Raw genomic sequence first — 22,119 nt, 5'->3', positions numbered from 1 at the left:
TTTAGCATATATAGTGAAACTAACTTTCTGAAATTTTTAGCCCCCTAGGTGGTCATGTGACCCACCTAGAGCCTAATTAGGCTTTTTATGTTTTTATTTTTTATCTCAGCCGCATCGAGAACTAGCGAAAAACTTTAAATAAAAAATTTGTAAGAATTAAAAAGTTCTGTGCGAAAAAATTTTTTTTTTTAATTTTTGGCGGGAAATTTAAATTTTAGAACGATTTTAAAATTTTAAATGAGTATAAAAAAATAACTAAGATATACGTTTTCACGAAAAAAATATATAAGGTGTATTTTTGCATAATATTTCACCCTAAATTTTTTAAAATTTTTAAAATTGGTGAAACGCACCTTCAAAAATAAAAAACCGCATTTTTTCGGTTTTTTTTTCGTTTTTTGATACAATTTTATACATATTTTTCAAAAAAGGTAACACCGTCACTGAAGCAGGTAAAAAATTTAAAAAGAATTGGGGTTTGCTTAATAAAATTTTTTTGTAACACCATCCATTTTCAAGATAACAAGAAGTTGAAGAAAACAAAATTTTACACATTTTTTACGATTTTGCCGAAACTACTGGCAACATTGTAATAAAACTTGGCGGCTTTTAAGAGGTAGTTATTGTGCATGTTTTGACATACAATTAAGGATTTAATATTCATCATTGGCGCGCTTAGGGGTAATGGTCTGAACTTTTCAAAGAAAAAAAGATAGTACGCCACTGACATATTTCAAATTAACAATCATTTTTAAATTCCTCATTCAATTTTCGATAAAAAACTATCTTATCATTTTTTCATACGAGGCGCCGTTTTGCTGCAAAAAATAAAATATTTTAACGCTTCCAAAGTATTCGAATTAGTTTTTATAATGGACGTACGAGTTTACGTATGTAGCTGTAAAAACTACTAATAGAAGTTCGAATACTTTGTAAGGGCTAAGATGTTTTATTTTTTGAATAAAAATGGCGCGTCGTATGAAAAAATAGGAAGATAGATTTTTTGTCACAAATTAAACGAGAAGTTCAAAAAGGATTGTTAATTTGACATATGTCAGTGGCGTCCTATCTTTTTTCTTTAAAAAGTTCAGACTATTACCTGTATACGCGCCAATGATAAATATAAAATTTTTAATTGTATGTCAAAAAATGCACAACAACTACCTCTTAAAACTCGCCAAATTTTATTACAATGTTGCCAGTAGTTTCGGCAAAATCGTAAAAAATGTGTCAAATTTTGTTTTCTTCAACGCCCTGTATATTGAAAATGGATGGGATTACAAAAAATTTTTATTAAGCAAACCCCAATTATTTTTCAGTTTTTTACCTATTCTAGTGACGGTATTACCTTTTTTGAAAAATATGTATAAAATTGTATCAAAAAACGAAAAAAAAAACCGAAAAAATGCGGTTTTTTATTTTTAAAGGTGCGTTTCACCAATTTTAAAAACTTGAAAAAATTCAGGGTGAAATATTATGCAAAAATACACGTTATATATTTTTTTCGTGAAAACGAATGTCTTAGTTATTTTTTAGACTCATTTAAAATTTTAAAATCGTTCTAAAATTTAAATTTCCCGCCAAAAATAATAAAAAAAATTTTCGCACAGAACTTTTTAAATCTTACAACTTTTTTATTTAAAGTTTTTCGCTAGTTCTCGATGCGGCTGAGATAAAAAATAAAAACAGAAACCCTAATTAGGCTCTAGGTGGATCACATGACCACCTATGGGGCTAAAAATTTCAGAAAGTTAGTTTCACTATATATGCTAAACGGTGACCTATATGGAATTCGAATCGAGTTGGGGGCACTTTTCATCATCTTACCCGGCTAGGCTCTTTCATATTATTTCAAAAATATATTACTTCATATAAACTGTAAAAGAATTGAAATATCAAATAAATAAATATTACTTATTAATTTTAATGTAAGTAATGTTAAATGGCAGGTTACAAATTTTTGGTGCTGTCTACCCAATGATTTAGGTATTATGTATATTATATTGTTTAATATACAGTGTGTCTACTTAAGTTGGACACATATATTACGAGACACTTTTTTATTTTTAATTTTACGAAATAAAGTTATAATTCATAAAAAGTTCTGCATCCTCTAAAACCTACGATTCAATCATCAGATAGCAAATTTTATCTATATTATAGGAGGTATTTTAAAAAATATGAATTTCGCTCAAGATTAAAGTACCTTTTTTTCACACTGTTGTAAATTATTGTTACTACGAAAAATTGTTTGGAATTAAAAACTGTGTTCTAATATATGCAATAGTTGTTTATTGCAATTATTATAATAATGTAACTATTATCTACATTCTTCTAATAAAAAGAAAATATTTAATTTTTTTCTCAAATTAGAGATACCTACCAATCACCATTTTCATTTATAACTCTTTTATTATTAATTTTACGAACAAAAATTATTCTTCATAAAAAGATCTGCACGGTCTAAAATCCAAGATGCAATCATAAACATAAGATTATATAAAATTGTATCGATTTTAGTCGATGTGTAAAAAATATGAATTTCGCTCAAGAAATTCGCTCAGTAAAGTGCCTTTATAGCTCACAATATTTAAATAGTAGGATATAATTGCACATTAAACATAATTTTTAATTCTAAACAACTTTTCATAATAGCAATTTTCCATATTAGGAATTTAAATACATAAAAAACAAAGTTTTCTTTATAATAATGCTCGCATTTTTAACTTGTTATATTTAAATTGTAATAAAACGAACTTGATAATAAATTATAATCCTAACTTCATTCCCGAAATTCCTTTAAAAACTATTCTGTTAACAAATTTCAAAATAAATATATAAATAGCGTATGTTTTAATTTTCACTTTTTCCTAAAAACTCGAAAGGGTTTCTTATTTTCATCATCACTTGCTTAGCTTTGATGTTATAAACTTCATCGGAGCTCACTTGATAGGTATTCTTGAGTACTTTGACAAGTGTTCAGTAAATATATTTTATAAAATGCACCGTTTTCGCGTTATTTGAGCTTGAATACTTAGATTTGGATACTAGCCGAAAAAAATATACATTCCATCACCTATAACTCAACTTTTTATTAATTCTCAAAGGTTTTTCCAATAATAAATCTCTTTTATTTTTTATTATCTTCAATTTTGGTAATCATAACTATTTTGATAAAACTTACAGTTTTTGAATTATTCACGAAAAACCGCTTTACATCATGCATTTATTTCACGAAAAATTCAAATCTTTGATCTTTAATAACTCAAAAAGTATTGATTTATTTTAATAATTAGAAGTAACAAATTTTGCTTAAAATTTGTCCCTCTATCGATTAGTGGGGTTATTTTTATTAAAATAGTTTTCACCCCCGAGAAGGGGTGGCATCCACCCCCAGGGTAAAAGCGCACGTTGGCACCATATCAGTTTTGTTTCTTGAGTTATGCTCTAACTACTCACCAATTTTCATGCAAATCGATGGAGGTTTAACAAAATAGAAGGTGAAAACATTTATTGACTGCACCAACTTTCCCCTTTAATCCCTTATTGCTACTTCCTGTATCCACCGAGGTGTCAGCCTGAAAGGGGTCATAGTTATCAATATACAATAGACACATTTCACATGCCAAACTCCATATTACTTATGACGATGATTTCTCGCCTCTAGCTCTCCGTCTAAAACTAGACTCCGACATTCTACACCATCACACGGTCCCAGCTCAGTCACCGTGAGTAACTTCATTTTAAAGGGTTATTACTCGTTTTTTAAATAGAAGATATTCCGTACTTATCAATTGCAATATAAAATATAGATATTTATTATCATTCTGTAAAAATTTCAACTCTTAATATTTATAAACAATAGAGATGTGCTTTTTCAAAAAAAAAGTGTAACTTGGCTATTATTGGACGTAGAAAGTTTTTTTTTTTAATATGTGTTTTTACCAGCTTTTTGGTACAACAAATTATAATTATTTATCAGCAAAAATGACAAAGATATTCTAATTGTTTATAAGGAAAAAACTCACCATTTTTTTATCGACTTGTTTAACAACATTTAAAAAACAAATATATTATTTTTATTAACTTGCTTAGTACTATGAGTCTTTAAGAACTCATTGCACTTTTCCAAGAAGCTCTGAAAATACTCCTTGGGCAAGAATTATTGTTTAAATATTCAATGTCTGGGATAAACATTTAACATAACTCGTAAACTAACAAACAGATCTTCTTGAAATTTTGTTCACTAATAAAGGCGCTTAATTACCTCATGATCAAGGTATAATAAGTTCCTTACAGCCTATCTGTTAAAAGTTATTAACATTTACAAAATAGTGCAAAAAACGTTGTTTTTTGCAATTATCTCGGTTAATTCTTTATAGATTTTAACTTACAAAAATTCAAATTAATCGTTTTTTATGATACACAACTTTTGTAATAGAACTTTTGCTGTAAATGTGTAACTTTTTTCTGAGTTTGGCCTTTGTTTATAAAAAAAATGAGGTCGATTTACGAGTACCTCTGTAGTTTTAATTAACTATATCCCCCTACGATTTAGCACCTTCAAATATCTGTATTGATTTTTTTCCCGTTTTTATTTTTCGACCCTGGACTAAAAACGAAAAGTTTCGTTAGAGTTAATCGAATAATAGGTACTAAACTAATGGGGGGTTTAAACTAATGTAATAAATGTGGGGTTAAAAAAAACATTATTTACCCCAATTCAAAATTTTTAGCTTTTAAGAAGTAAATGGTTAAAAGCCCAAGAAAGGTGATACTCGCAACTAACTTAAAATAGGATAAGGCATCTGTGACAGCTTTCATGTTACAGTAATCCACCTTCCTCAAATAACAAGTAATTTTTTCATTTTTAAATAATTTTTTATGTAACTAACTGACAAAATTTATTAGAGAACTAAAACTAACAAGTAGGTACATTATAACTTTCAACTGTCAATATAAGTTAAATTATTAATGTAAACATTGTTAAATCTAAATAACAATTCACTGTTTTTTACCATTCTACAAAATACAAGGTATTCTATAAATAAAAGTTAAAGTGTATAGATACTTACGTAATAGATAATAGAATATTGTACACAGGGCGTCAATACGTTATTTCATCAATGACATTCCATGACGTCACTTGCACTTTTCCTCCCTAGTGAGGAAAAATAGGTACTTTTACTCCCTAGGGAGGAAAAGTACGCCTTTGCTCCCTACAATCAGGTTAGGAAAAGTATACTTTCGGTAGAGGTAGGTAAATTTTTTTTAAATATCTTTAAAATTATTGATGATACCAAAAATCTCAAGTAGTAAAAAAATGTAGGTTTTGCTATTGTGAATATTTTGGACTTTTTGTTTCTCTGAATACAAAAATGTGTTAAGATATGGCTGTTAAAAATTTGCATACACTCGGCTTAGTGACTTGTTTAAGCCCATTTAACTACAGCCTTTTCAAAAATAAGCACTCTGAACCAATGAGTCTTACAGATCTTATAAACAATACATACAGGCCTGGATGCGGCGTACCAAAAAAAGTTTATTAATAGCAAACTGAAGATTTGTTAAAAGCTTAACGGTGTCTAGTCGGACAAACTTTGATGTATGGGAACACTGGAACAGTGGAAGTTTTAATTGTGGATCAGGTTACAGATTTCGAACGTCAGACTACGAAAACGTCCCATGTATTTTGTCGGACAGAACTTCCAATTGATTTGATAGCCTTTCATTAAACTCTCAGCTTGCTATAATCAACTTTTTTTGGTACTCGGGAACAAAAAAAAAGTACAAAGTACCTAATTTGTGAAGCGGTAACGAATAATTTCATTTCGGTTTCTAATTAGGGGGAGATTTTCATGATTTTTTTACCAACGAAAAAAAGGAATTCACATTATTTTGATCGTTTTCTTTTGGCACAGTCTTTCGCCATTCAGCCAGTCACAACTTTTTAAGTTCTTACTAAAGCCAAGAAAAGAATGTAATTATCACACTATCTATTTGATTATCAGTAAGGAATAAACATGGTTACTCACTTCTCGTCTAGGGACCCATCACGACATTAAATTAATACACAAACTAGACTGGGTCACGGAAAGAAGGTTTTAAACAAATGGGGTAAAAAAAAGGTTACTAGTTTAACTGTGCTTACAAGTTAAGGTTACTTTTTGAAATAAATTCTGTTAAATAGTCATATATACGGTTTTATTATTTAACGACAAAAGGTAGCAAATGTTATAGGCAGGAAGGATTTTATGTTTGATTAAATTTTTTATTAAATCATCGGTTTGTTGTATATATTTTGTACATTCAAAGGAAATATGGTTTAAATCTGCTTCTTTTTGACAATCTTCGCATAAATTGGAACTTAAAATTCTAAGTTTTGCCAGATGGGGCGGATAACACGCGTGTCCAGATCTCAGTCTGATAATAGATGTAATGTATCTACGTGGGACAGAGTAATTTTTAAACCAAAATTCACTCGGGATTGTGGGTTGTATCAGTGCATATTGTGAGTGGGAATGTTGACTATATTCATAATATTCTTGTTTCCACTGATTGTTTAGATCATTCTTGATTTTTATAAATACATCTGGAATGCAGAGCTTATAATCTGTTTGCACCAGAATCAATGGCTTTCTTAGCTAATATGTCTACATGCTCATTATACTCGAGCCCTATGTGAGCTTTAATCCACAAAAATCTAACTGTTCTTTGCTCATATTGTAATTCAAAAATAATTTTTTTGATTAGAAGAATGTAAATATTTGTAAAAATAATAAATGATGGTTTTGCTTGTTTTCGATTCAGAGGGTTGAACACCAGCTAGACAGGCTGTTTCTACCATTTCAGGCGTCCTCAGTAGCTTTCGTTAGTGTGCCTACCTCTGGACCGAAAAACAGCTCTACCATCATTTTAAAGGGAATCTGAAAAATAATCCAAATTTCCCATCAGACGCGATACAGCGACATCTACTAACAAATTGAAGAATCTCAGATGCAGAATCCACCAATTTAATAAGAATTAAAAATGGTAAATAGTATTTTAAAACTGAGATTTTTCGTGTTGAAAGTTCTTACTGGTACATCCTTAATCTTGCGTGTTATATATAGCGTGTTATATATTTGCTTTAAGCTTCAAGCAAGCGCCTGTGTGTGTGTGTGTGTGTGTGTGTGTGTGTGTGTGTGTGTGTGTGTGTGTGTGTGTGTGTGTGTGTGTGTGTGTGTGTGTGTGTGTGTGTGTGTGTGTGTGTGTGTGTGTGTGTGTGTGTGTGTGTGTGTGTGTGTGTGTGTGTGTGTGTGTGTGTGTGTGTGTGTGTGTGTGTGTGTGTGTGTGTGTGTGTGTGTGTGTGTGTGTGTGTGTGTGTGTGTGTGTGTGTGTGTGTGTGTGTGTGTGTGTGTGTGTGTGTGTGTGTGTGTGTGTGTGTGTGTGTGTGTGTGTGTGTGTGTGTGTGTGTGTGTGTGTGTGTGTGTGTGTGTGTGTGTGTGTGTGTGTGTGTGTGTGTGTGTGTGTGTGTGTGTGTGTGTGTGTGTGTGTGTGTGTGTGTGTGTGTGTGTGTGTGTGTGTGTGTGTGTGTGTGTGTGTGTGTGTGTGTGTGTGTGTGTGTGTGTGTGTGTGTGTGTGTGTGTGTGTGTGTGTGTGTGTGTGTGTGTGTGTGTGTGTGTGTGTGTGTGTGTGTGTGTGTGTGTGTGTGTGTGTGTGTGTGTGTGTGTGTGTGTGTGTGTGTGTGTGTGTGTGTGTGTGTGTGTGTGTGTGTGTGTGTGTGTGTGTGTGTGTGTGTGTGTGTGTGTGTGTGTGTGTGTGTGTGTGTGTGTGTGTGTGTGTGTGTGTGTGTGTGTGTGTGTGTGTGTGTGTGTGTGTGTGTGTGTGTGTGTGTGTGTGTGTGTGTGTGTGTGTGTGTGTGTGTGTGTGTGTGTGTGTGTGTGTGTGTGTGTGTGTGTGTGTGTGTGTGTGTGTGTGTGTGTAATAAATTATTATTTATTATTATCAACCCCACCGATCCAAGGTTTTTTTGATATTCTTTTATTTAAGCGTTTTATCTCCCTAGAGGTTTGTATGTAATTATTTTACTTACATATTTATAAATGTATCCTATGCAATTTGAAAATTAGTCTGGGCTGATTATCGGATAATAGGCCATTTTTGGGAAAAGTTATTTACTAGCAATTTTATTGCTGGAATCGAATCTTATGATTGTATATATTAATAATATAGGTATGCAAAGTCCGCAGATAGTGTGCTACTTTTTTTATAAACAAAATGGCGCCCGAAAATCGTGTTTCCAAAGATTTTAACTTTACACCAAAAACACTAAAATAAAAATTCACCGCAATTAAATTCTGCATAGAGACGTGTTTTTCTCGATTCACTTCGACGAAATCTTTCCCCGGAAAAAGCGGGTTTTTCCAACAAAATCTTTAATTTTCAACTAAAATTTTAGATAAGTAATTGTTGATCAATAATTAAATAACTTGGTAATGTAAAAGCTCTTTTTGTATAGATTATAATTCCAGATTATACGTATACGTTAAAAAATGCATTTTCTCGGCTTCCCATGGATCAATTTCCTTCATTCTTTTTTTTTGTTCCCTAATAACTCGAGTAGAGTCATCGAACTAACGCATTATTAAATGTCAAACTTGCTTTTGTTTTGTTATAATAGATTAAATTGTTTATAAGAACAAAAAACTACATATTCTTTCCAGTTGTAGGCTTTTTTTTAGATAAACTTACTACAAGTGTACCTTTTAAAGTTAAAAACAAATATTCTCATTTTAAAGCTGTATAATTATTTAAACAATTTTTATTTAAACAAATTAAAATTTTGTGTTATAAAAAATAAATTAATTTATTATAACAAAACAAAAGCAAGTCTGACATTTAATAATGCGTTAGTTCGATGGCTCTACTCGAGTTACTTGGGAACAAAAAAAGAATGAAGGAAATTGCTCCATGGGAAGCCGAGAAAATGCATTTTTTAACGTATACCGATTGAACTTTGAGGGTTACATTTTCTCCAACCTAATTTTTGATTGGAATTTTGCTATTTTTGGCAATTTTAATTATATAATCTGGCAATTTTAATTAAAGATTTTGTTGGAAAAACCCGCTTTTTCCGGGGAAAGATTTCGTCGAAATGAATCGAGAAAAACACGTCTCTATGCAGAATTTAATTGCGGTGAATTTTTATTTGAGTGTTTTTGGTGTAAAGTTAAAATCTTTGGAGATATAGAGCCAAAATTGAAAAAACACGATTTTCGGGCGCCATTTTGTTTATAAAAAAAGTAGCACACTATCTGCGGACTTTGCATACCTATATTATTAATATATACAATCATAAGATTCGATTCCAGCAATAAAATTGCTGGTAAATAACTTTTCCCAAAAATGGCCTATTCTCCGATAATCAGCCCAGACTAATTCTCAAATTGCATAGGATACATTTATAAATATGTAGTAAAATAATTACATACAAACCTCTAGGGAGATAAAACGCTTAAATAAAAGAATATCAAAAAAACCTTGGATCGGTGGGGTTGATAATAATAAATAATAATAATATTAACATTTATTTTCCATCAAAGTATACAATTAGTAATATGGCATAAGTATACAATTAATAATATAGTATATAATTATTAATATATAGTAATAATATATGATACAATACAACAATTACACACAATACAATAATTTTAGATTTATTTAATTGTTCTGTACTTTATTCAAGGTAAATAAACAACAGTGCCTATTAAAACAATGAAGTTGAGTTGAAGTTGAATCAAACGACGAAATTTTCTTAAAAATAAAATATTGCCTATATTTAACCATATTATCCTTCCGCTATTAATTGTCTACCTTTAGTATTTACTTTCAATTATTAAGAATTACCCGAAATATGAGGGTGTTATAAATGCAAACAAAAGAAGCATCGAGCGTCGGACTGATTGTCTGGGATAATTTTTATGACCCACCGTATAAAACTTGCATTGAATATCTCGGTATCCGCATTTCTGCAACTTTGTAGTTTACAACTTATTCATAGATCGTGCTAATTTAAAAAATATTTACAAGTATTGTTTGTGTTAACACGTGTGTAGATAGGCACCGGGGGTTATTCTTTAAACAAGTGTTCAAACAAGGTTAGCAGGTAAAACGAGTAATAAACCTTACAAAAACTTTCCCTGTGTTTCTTAATAATTTTTCTTTCAAATTGTTTGATGAATAGGTATTCTTCGTTTACATTTAGAAATGCCGACACAAAAATTAAAGTTTATTAAGCAGTTACATTTCCTACTTTGCACTTGTATAGTTCTAAATGTCCCCATCAAATTAGAAACAAAAGAAGCAAAAAGCGCTTGAGAGCGGGCCCCTGCGATGCCCGGGCCGTGGTTCCGCTGAACCCGTGGAACCATGCTCAGTATGCCACTGATATGTTCTAGGTTTCAAATTAAATTTAACAGAAATTATTCACAAATATTGGTATACAGGGTAAACTACAAAAGAAAATTACGATTTTCTCGTATTTCGATAGTCCAGTATAAGATCGATTCAGAAAACAGATGGCAGATTTTTGGTGACATAGTAGGGTACTCATAAGCAAAAATACAGAGGAACATACATTTAGCCTACATGCTAAAGGACCTTAAACAATAATCATCGAAAATCGGTATAAATATTAATTTAAATAAAAGAACAGTGAATTAAAATGACTTTCGCAGCACTAGGAAGACTCAGTGTTGTGTTGAAAAACAAAAATATACCAATAAATCTAAAGAAAAGAGTATTCAACAGTTGTATTCTACCAGTTCTGTCCTATTCCTATGGAACGAAGACCCTGAGAAACACAGAGTTATCAGCCAATAGATTCAGAACAACACAGACGATCATCGAATTAACTATGTTTCTCTGAGACAACGTATTATAAGGAATCAGCACGTACGAAGCAGGATAAAGTTGCAGGATATAATTGCTCAACTGAAATGGAGCTGGGTAGTACACGTGGCACGACAAACAAACGAAAGATGAACGAGAAACATTGCATATTATTTATCCTCATTAAGCTCTTGATGCAGTTGGGTCTGGTATGGATGCATCTTGTTCTTTTTTTTAAATTTTTCTACACTACAACCACTAATTTCAAAAGCATTTGCAATTTCCCTCTTTCTAATAATATGCGAATTGTCAATGATGATAATAATTATATTTAATTAATTTTATTTAACTATAATAGTTTTTGTTCGATCAGAATTCTTTTAATTTACGTGTCCAGTTCATTGAAACGGTTCTAGTAAAATTTGAAAAGCTTGTTTTCTTGGTTGGCATCTAGTAGGGATCTAGTAGGGATTTGCTAATGATAAATTCTTGTTGGTAGCAGCATAATTTTGATACACTCTGGCATACACTAGCATAAATGCTATATCAGTCAGTTCCTCCTGAGAAAAATTTCATGTTAGTAATAGTAACAAAGCAACAAGAACCACAAAAATATTTTAATGTCAAACTTTTAAGCAAGTTTAGTGTCAAAGTCATAGATAGTCGTAGATAGCCAACTAGATAGAATATAATGTTATTTGTTTTTAAATATTTTGCATACCAACAATTTAAACTAGTTAATTAGTTTGATATCTAATACAATATTAACAAATTAAGGATCAATCTAGATTATTATGTATTTGGTTCGAAAAAATATTTTTGATTGAATATTTTCACTTCCAACCTAATAATACTGCACCTAGTTTTTGTTGCAATTAAAATTTGACTCCAAAAATCGCGAATAACTAACAAAATATAGAGTATGCTTAAGAAACAAGAAAATATCATAAAAGGAAAAATGTACATATTATATACATTTTCTGGACTACGAATTGCCGAAATTATACCGGAAGGAGCCGATTTGACCCCTTACCTTCCATATCTCTTAGAGAGGTACCTCTCTATCTCTTAGGAATAATTTAAACGATCGAAAACATCTACCAGAGCAACACAATAAAAGTAAAAGTGGAAGATAAACTAACTGACCCAGTTGAAGCCGGCAATGGGATAAGACAGGGGGATTCCTTGAGTCCTTTATTGTTCAACCTGATCATGGACGAAATAATAAAAAAAGTTAGAAAAAAAATGATACCAAATGGGAAAAAAAACTTAAAATAATCTGCTATGCAGACGAAGCAATACTAATCTCTCAAAGTGAAGATGATTTACAACGTATGGTGCACCAATTTAACATAACCGCCAGAAAATTTATCATGTTAATTTCCCCAAAAAAGACAAAAGGCATGGTTATAACAGCAGATCCTATCAGATGTAAATTGGAGCTGGAAGGTCAGATAATAGAACAAGTGATGGAGATTAAATACCTAGGCATCACACTATCTAGCTACGGAAGGCTCGAAACAGAAGTGGAAGATCAAGTGAATAGAGCAAACAGAGCCGCAGGTTGCCTGTATGACACAATATGGAGAAATAAAAATATCGGAAAAGAAATGAAAGGCAGAATTTACAAAACAGTCATCGGACCAATAATGACATACGCGGCAGAAACACGACCCGACACAGAGAGGACAAAAAGATTGCTCGAAACAGCGGAGATGAAAACCCTTCGAAAAATCGATGGTAAGACTCTATGGGACAGATCTAGAAGTACAGATATACGAAGAAGGTGCAAGGTGGATAACATTAATAACTGGGTAAGAAACAGAAGAATAGAATGGAATGACCACATAAGCCGAATGACAACAAATAGGGTAGTCAGGACAGCGAGAGACGGTTCCCCAATAGGAAGACGATGAGTGGGAAGACCACGAAAACGATGGAACGACAACTTACTAGAGGTACATTGAAAAAACATACAGAGTCATGTCTATACAAAAAGAAGAAGAAGAAGACCTTCCATATCCACATTCGTGGAAAGCAAGAAGCCAAAAGATGGCCTCCATGATCTCCAGAGTTATATACCAATTAAGGTGTATAAACAACAGCTCAAGAAGATACAAAAAAGGTAATTAGAAATGATGTATGAGATTAAACAGAAATGCATTTACTAGTGAAGTTGATCTTTCGAAGATGAGCTTGCGACTATGTATCGACGTCGACGGAGGACATTTATTATGGTAGGGGAGCCCAAGGGGGGATTTTTGCAGTTACTTGAGCGCGTCAAATTATTACATGGAGAGAAACCTTGTACCCTTAAAATGTACCTCTACCATATATTAGCTCTTAATGCAGGGGAGTTCGTTAAGGGGAGGCGAAAAAAGAAATATATCCTTAGAAAAACTCGAAATCGTAAGATTAAGATAAGGTAAGTTAAGTGCATGCAAAACAGTGTATATTTCAAAAATCTGACGATTTGAGCGGGCGTAAGGAAATGGTTGAGTCCCAAAATTTCACAAGATAAAAGCGAATATTTCGCGAAATGAATGATATATCGAAAAACTAAAAAAACACTTACTCAAAAATCTATTGAATGATACGAAACACGACTTCCAACGGAGAATGGTGGGGGGTAAATTAATTATTTTAAAAACGAATCCCGCGATATTTCGCGAAATGAACATCGGATTGAAAAACTAAAAATACAATTGTTCAATAATTTTGAAAAATCTATCGAATAGCACCAAACGCGACCCCCCACGGGGTTGGGGTGGGGGGTTACTTTAAAATTTTAAATAGGAGCTCCCATTTTTTATTGCAGATTCTTTAGGTAAAAATAAGTAACGTTTATTCGAGACATTTTTTCGAATTATGGATAGATGGCGCTATAATCTAAAAAAGCGATTGTTGGAAATGGGAAATTAAATTAAAAATTGGAAAGTCCCCACTAAATTGGAAAAACTTAACTTAACTTTTTTTGGTTTTAGGAGCTACTCTTCACAACCCAATAGGTCCCCAAAGTGCTCGAGTGACTGCACATTTAGCATACTTTGCTCCCCTACTATTATAAATTCAACGATTTTCTTGTTATTGTTGTTGTAAAGTAAATATTTCGTTTTACATTTAACTTTAGTTATAAATTAGTCACTTCACTTTAGGTTAATTTGTATACGGGCATAAAATTTAGATTTTGTATAATGATTGTGTTGCGAATACCTATTATCTTCACAGTCTGTTTGTCAAAGTCTTAGCTTATGTGTGTTTTTATTAATATTTTACACCTTAACTACAAAAAAGGTGTTCCAACGGATCTTTGCACAAACGTAATGATTGATTTGCACACAAGTTAAGTCAAAACATTAAGAGGCCATATCAGCGTGCGGAAAACTCGTTCCAAGATTGTAGCTTTAATTTTGTCGCTTTTAATGTTTTGTCGAGATATTTGATAATTCTTAAATAGTAAAGAATGGCGATGCAGAGCCCAATTTGACAAATGTGTTAGTATGTGGAAATTACTCTATAATTAAATAAAATATTACAAAAACGAGTCAAAAAGTCAGTATTTAGTCGAAAAAGAGGTTTTTAGCAAAAATGTGGCTTATAAAAACGAAAGAAACAATATATCCATGAAGTATATAGGAAAGTTGAAGCTCAGGAAAAATACGTTATTTTACGTTATTTCCACTTGAAATAACCCAAAAATGAAGCACTCTTCGGGGAACACTCATTAAAACTTTCGTGTGCAAGGGGATGAGTACGTATTTTCGGCTGCAATGGTATTTAAATGGGGATTCATTTTTTTCGAATCCTGAGAAAACTAATAAGTATTTTTAAAAGATTTAAACTCAGAATGAAAGATTACGTTCTCACCGAGGGCCAAAAGTCCCTGAAACTTCTATAATGTTTATTTCAATAAGTTACAGGGGTGAAAAACTAAGAGAAAATGTAGTGTGATTTTTAATTTCAAATATCTCATTCAAATTAAACTTTTTATATATTCTAAGGGACTTTCGGCCCTCGATAATAATTTAGTCTTTTATTCTGCGTTTAAATTTTTTTAAAATATTTATTAGTTTTTTCAGGATTCGAAAAAAATGGACACCATGTCCGTGGTGATATTTTCCAATCGAACATTCGCTATCTTTGTCATACAACGCACTGAGTCAAATAGAATATGATGACAATACAGTGACAGTTTTAAATATTTGACATAGCATCGGGAATATTTTGAGTTGTTGATTAAATAGTATTGATAGTATATTCGATAAATAATTGATTTAAGAGGATGCGTACGTATTTTCGGCTGCAATGCTATTCAAATGGGGATTCATTTTTTTCGAATCCTAAGAAAACTAATAAGTATTTTTGAAAAATTTAAACGCAGAATGAAAGATTACATTATTAGCGAGGGCCAAAAGTTCCTAAGAACTTCTATAATGTTTATTTAAATAAGTTGCAGGGGTGAAAAACTAAGAGAAAATTTAGTGTTATTTTTAATTTACAATATCTCATTCAAAATAAACTTTTTATTTAATTTAAGGGACTTTCGGCCCTCGGTAATAATTTAGTCTTTCATTCTGTGTTTAGACTTTTCAAAAATATTTATTGGTTTTTTCAGGATTCGAAAAAAATGAACACAATGTCCGTGGTAATATTTTCCAAATCTTTGTCATACAACGCACTCAGTCGAATAGAATATTGTCAGCATATTGTCAGTCAGACACTGAGAATCAGTGACAATTTTAAATATTTGACATGAATCGGGAATATTTTGAGTTGTTGATTAAATATTATTGATATATAGGGTATTTGATAAATAATTGATTTAAGACGTGAACTTTAAAAAAAGTTAATTATTGTGTATTATTTATGGAAGATAGAAGCAGAGAATACATCAAGATATATTCTGTGATCCAAGTATTTTGTTGTTGAAGATGTTCAAAATTGTAAGCTTTCCATAGTAACAATATATTATTAAAAAATCACTTTAACACTTTTCCTCTTTTCTCGATCGCGTATTGGTTTTTGTTGTAGGTACATATAAATTATTACAATCACTGAATACATAGTTACTGAAAAAATTATCACATTTATTAACTGAATTAATAATTTGCAATTATACAAAAACTAACAGTTATCCAAGAACATTCAAAAGCCATCTCTTTAAGTTAGTTACGACATTGTCAAGTAGAATGACATTCTAGTAATATTTACATATCCACACCAGTGTGAATTTTACTACACGTAATTTGTCATGTAAAGACAGAAAAGGTAGGGATAGCCGTAAAATATATGCGAATTATGTACCCATGGCCTTAAGACGTGAACTTAATAAAAAGTTAAAATCAAATTTTTATTTTTAATTCAGTTGCAATGCGAAGGCAAAACAATCTTACTTTTCAATTACAATACGGAGCGCAGTCCAGTCCCTTGAATCGCGATTTTCGGCTCTTATTGGAGCCTCATCGGAAAGAACGTAGGCTTGTTCTCCATAAACAAGCCTACGTTCGCGTATGGAGAACAAGCCTACGTTCATTCCGATGAGGCTCTAATAAGAGCCGAAAATCGCGATTCAAGGGACTGGACTGCGCTCCGTATTCTAATGGAAAAGTAAGATTGTTTTGCTTTCGCATTGCAACTGAATTAAAAATAAAATTTTTATTTTATTTTTATATTGGTCTTTACTCCTTCGAGTAACTAGGTCCATTTTCTGTTGGAATTTACCAGCTGAACAGACGGGGTCGTGAATTGTAAGTTTTTTGAATTCCCTCTTGTCTTCTTCGCTTCAGCATCCATTTGGCTTGCAAATTTTAGAAGCCTTGGAGGTGTTACCAAGGAAATGGACCAATAAGTTTTGGTTTTAAAAACCTTTTAGTAAAATTTTAATATTTTATAAATATTATTAATGATGCTATTAGGATCGAAAACTTCATCTTTTAATAAAAAGTTATTTATTGTTTATTAGTTATGTAAGATTCAAGCAGAGAATATTCATCAGGATATGATTCAAGTATTTTGTTGTTAAAGATGTTTAAAATTGTAAGCGTTCCATAGTAACAATATATTATTAAAAAATCTCTTTAACACTTTTCCTCATTTCTCCATTGATTATTAGTTTTTGTTGTACATATAAATTATTACAATCACTGAATACATAGATAGTGAAAAAATTATCAGTAGTAATTGCACAATAACTCTAAAATTATCAAATTTTTCCCGAGTGACACTTGACAGTGTTAATTTCACGACCTGAAGGGGAGTAACATCTGACGTAATCTAATTGACGACGGGATATCATCAAAAATTATCACTTTAATTTTTATTTCTGCAGCTTTCTATTGGTCAGAATCTCCTATGAATGAAATAATCACATTTATTAACTGAATTAATAATTAGCAATTATACAAATAACAGTTATCCAAGAACATTCAAAAGCCATCTCTTTAAAGTTAATGATGGCATTGTCAAGTAGAATGACATTCTAGTAATGTTTACATATCCATACCTGTGTGAATTTTAATACACGTAATTTGCCGTGTAGACAGAAAAAGTAGGGATAGCCGTAAAATTTTTGCGAATTATGTACCTATGGCCTTAAATTTTTTTAAAAAGTAACTAGCATCAAAACTAAGCGAGTTACGCTCAAAATTTAATTGGCCATTTTTTTGGTGTTCGCGGTGAGCAAGTACTTGGAGGGGATACGAGAAACGATCGTACCCGAATAGCGGAGAAATATTGCAACTTTCTTAAATAATTCATATTGTCAATTGAAATTATAATATAAAAAATTATATATTGCTCCACAATATTGATATGATATGCAATTATTATATAAAGGTAAATTTAATTAATTGTATTTTGCTTGCAGTACTGCATTTTAATAACTAATTTTGTTTACTACATACAATTGTTTACGTTTTAATAACATAACCTGAATTTTATTTTTCCTTCTTATTATTTTGTTGGACTATGGTCTTGACAATTATCCAGTAACCAGGACTAAGATAATTGGCAAATATAATTAAAGGTGCGAAAAATGTTGCTGAGCGTAGAAACCAGGTGTCGCTTTGCCGAACTTGCACGGTCCCAATACAAAATACAATACCTACAATATAATATTATCTGTAAGTTCCACCGGGGCCTATTAAAATAAACCGAGGAGTAAGACAAGGAGATACCATCTCGCCCAAGCTATTCAACCAAGCGCTAGAAGATGTGTTCAAACAACTGCACTGGGATGGTTTGGGTATAAACATAAACGGGCAATATCTGAATCACTTACGATATGCTGATGATATTGTATTAATAGCAGAAAGGAGTGAAGAATTACAAAGAATGATGGAAGAACTAGATAGAGAATCGACAAAGATAGGACTGAAGATGAATTACAGTAAAACAAAAACCATGACCAATCAACAAGAAGAACTAGTAATTACAGTGGCACAAACAAGAATAGAACAAGTAAAAGAATATATATATCTAGGACAAATCACTAGATTAAATAAAGAAAATCAGACCGAAGAAATAAAGAGAATAATAAGGTTGGCCTGGGCATCATTCGGAAAACTGTCTTATATTCTAAAGAACAGAAAATACCCGCAATACCTTAAAACAAAAGTCTTCAATCAATGTATACTCCCTGTTTTAATATATGGCTCTCAGACATGGACGTTTACAAAAGAGAATATGGAAAAAATAGCAAAGACAGAAAGAGCCATGGAAAGACAAATTCTGAACATTAAATTATCAGACAGGAAAAGAAACGAATGGATCCGTAACAAAACAAAAGTGAAAGACGTCTTTACCCAAGTAGCAAAGCTTAAATGGAAGTTCGCTGGACACACCCTACGGCAGAAGGATGAAAGATGGACTAAGATGGTAATACATTGGAGACCATGGAACCACAAACGAAAAAGGGGAAGGCCACAGATGCGATGGTCAGATGACCTGAAGAAACACACTGGGTCAAAATGGATGCAAATTTCCCAAGATAGAGAGGCATGGAAGAAGGAAGAGGAGGCCTATATCCAAGGATGGATGTTTATGGCTGATTAGATAGATAGATAGAAGTTTCACCAGTTCAAAGTGCTTATTTATAAAAGGGTTCTATACCCTGTTTTTAAATTAGGAGAAGTAATTGAAATTTACCGCGCCGTAATGCTTGTTTGTAATTGGTCCAACCTCAGACAAGTTTACTTCAGTGTTGTGAAATTTTGACACTATTGGCATTTCATGGGTTGATTAAGTTATATTAGCGATTTTTTGTGTTTTCTGCATTACTTTTTAGATTTTTACTATGCTTCCATATAAAAAACAGTTGTTTTGGAACTCCTTAGTGACGTATTAGTACCTACATATAATATTTATGAATTACCGTCGAAGGCCGACATTATCAACCAAAAAAGAAGATGTATTTGATGATTCTTCTAGTGACATTATTGGGTGTGAATCTGTCTTTTGAGTTTACTCCTCCTGGTTTAAAAACAGGATATAGTTGAATGGGCTTGAACAAGTCACTAACAATATAACAAGTGCATGCAAAGATATAGAGTGGAAAGATATGGAATGGAATGTGGAGAAGAAGACCAAATGTAGAATTGGAGAGGATGTATGGTGAACCAAACATAGCAGGGATCATAAAATCACAAAGACTGAGATGGTTGGGACATATCCAAAGGATGCCAAACACGAGACTCTCCAAAAAAATACTAACGGGAGGAATAGGAGGAGAAGAAAGGTAGACCGAAAACCAGATGGAAGAAAGATGTTGAAAAAGACATAGAAGAACTGAAAATCGCAAATTGGAAAAATAAAGCAGCAAATAGGAGAGATTGGAAAGGAATAGTAAACCAAGCCATGGGCCTTCTAGGCCTGGAGAGCTAAGCTATATATGCAAACTATGAATCATATTTTAACCAATTTTTTCTTACAGAAAACAAAATAAAGCCGAAATAAAGTAAAACCTACATTTTTTAATATTTGAGATTTTTCGTATCACTAGATAATACTTTTTAAGTTATTTTTAAAAAAGACATTTTTTTTAAATTAAAAAAGAATTTTTTACTATAAAATAACTTTTTTTCAAAAATAAGCCCTTTGAACTGTTCAAACTTACAGATCATAAACTGCTCGTCAAAAGTTAGGGATATAGAAAATTATGCTGATTTTCTTAGTTGATTTTTTCGCGAACAGACATATTTCGCTATTTTTTTTATTTTAGATTTTTCTTTAGTATTTACACAGTTGTGCAAAGGTTTACTCAAACTTATTTTTTGTACTTATACCGGGTGGAAGAAAATAAATGTTTTTCTTATGTTAAGTTTGAGACACCCTGTAGGGAGAACGAGGTGCAAATGTGAGTATACGTCAGAATCATATTGTAGTCTTATGTTTTGTGAACATGTTGTTGTTTGAATGTCCCTGATATCTTTAGAAACAAAAAAATAGACGGTTTTGTAATTTAACATGTGTTTTAACCGAAACAAAAGTTTGAGACACCTTGTAGGAAGAAAAAGGCACAAAGGTGAGTATACCTCGATATTAGGTTGTAGTCTGATATTTTGTGAATATTTTATTTTTTTAATTTCTCTGATATCTTTAATAACAAAGAAACTAGACGGTATTACTTTTTAATATGTGTTTCTATGTTTCACATGTGTTATGTGACGCATGTCGTCAGTTAAAACACATATTAAAGAGCAATACCGTCTAGTTTCTTTGTTATTAAAGATATCAGAGAAATTAAAAAAAATAAAATATTCAAAAAATATGCGACTACAACATAGTATCAAGGTATACTCACCATTGTGCCCTTTTCTCCCTACAAGGTGTCTCAAACTTTTGTTTCGGTTAAAACACATGTTAAATTACAAAGCCGTCTATTTTTTTTGTTTCTAAAGATATCAGGGACATTCAAAAAACAAAATGTTCACAAAACATAAGACTACAATACAGTTTCCATGTATACTCACATTTGTACCTCGTCCTCCCTACAGGGCGTCTCAAACTTAACATAAGAAAAACATTTCTTTTCTTCCACCCGGTATAAGTACAGAAAAAAAGTTTGAGTAAACCTTTGTGTAACTGTGTAAATACTAAAGAAAAATCTAAAATAATAAAAACAAATTAGAGCGGAGTCAGTTAATCTGTTCACAAAAAATCTAATATGAAGATTTAGCAGAATTTTCTATATCCCTAACTTTTGACGAGCAGTTTATTATAAACAATACATATATAAAGTAAATGGTGAAGCGGTAACGATTAATTTTATTTGGTGTACTAATAGTGTAGGAAACAAAAGGTTGAACCTTGCAAAATGGACACAAGTCCGGTTTTATTTTTTTTCTGGTATATCAAGGGGTGCTTATTATAAGACTAACTTTTTCTGAAAAAATTTCGCCTTGGAACCCCTCCTTTTCACCCCTTTAAAGGGGGTAATTTGTGGTTTTTGCGGAACGTAGCCCTTCCTGTACCTTTTACAAAAAATTTCTGTTATAGAAATATAAAGAGGACTATATTTTCTACGATCTATTTCCGACAGCATCTGTCTATCATCCACCGTTTAGCGGGGGTGGCGCCCCAAAGTTGACAAGTTTTTAAAAAAGATGTTTTTAAAAAATATATATTTTTCCCTAACTGTAACGGAAATTAAGAAGAAATCCTGCGGCGATTATTCACAAATAATTGATTGATTTTTTAGTATAGGTTTCACTTGAGGGTAATTGCCCTTTTTTTAATTACAGGTTGTTATATTTTAAAAAACCCCTTTTTATACCATCTGAACCATTCATGCTAGAGTAAAAAGACTTTCAGCGATTACCCATGTACTGGTGCTATTTACAAATTTGTATAATTCAGCCCCATTTTTTCCCCGGAACCACCCCAAAAAAAGAAGAATTAATAAATAAAGTGATTTTCTTGGAATCCTTCACACACAATGCCCTTTATTAATATGCTTCAAATATCATTTTGTGCACGTTATTATTACCCATGCATGGATATCAAAAGCGATTTCCTAGTGCAACCCCTGTAGCCAAAAAAAATAAATAAATAAAATGGGGGGTCGAAATTTTTTTTTTGTTTTTGTTTTTTGATCCATATGGGCATATGCTTCATCAATAGTACTTTTCAAAAATATATATGGTTATTGCAACATCCCTGCAGAAACCACCCCTATCCTTGAAAATATACTGCAGAAACTACCCCTATCCCTTGGCGAGCATGTTTTTACGATTTTCTCATTACCTA

The sequence above is a fragment of the Diabrotica virgifera genome, chromosome 8 (assembly GCF_917563875.1).
Source record: "Diabrotica virgifera virgifera chromosome 8, PGI_DIABVI_V3a".
In the NCBI taxonomy this organism is placed as follows: Eukaryota; Metazoa; Arthropoda; class Insecta; order Coleoptera; family Chrysomelidae; genus Diabrotica; species Diabrotica virgifera.
This window is presented reverse-complemented; position numbering follows the sequence as displayed.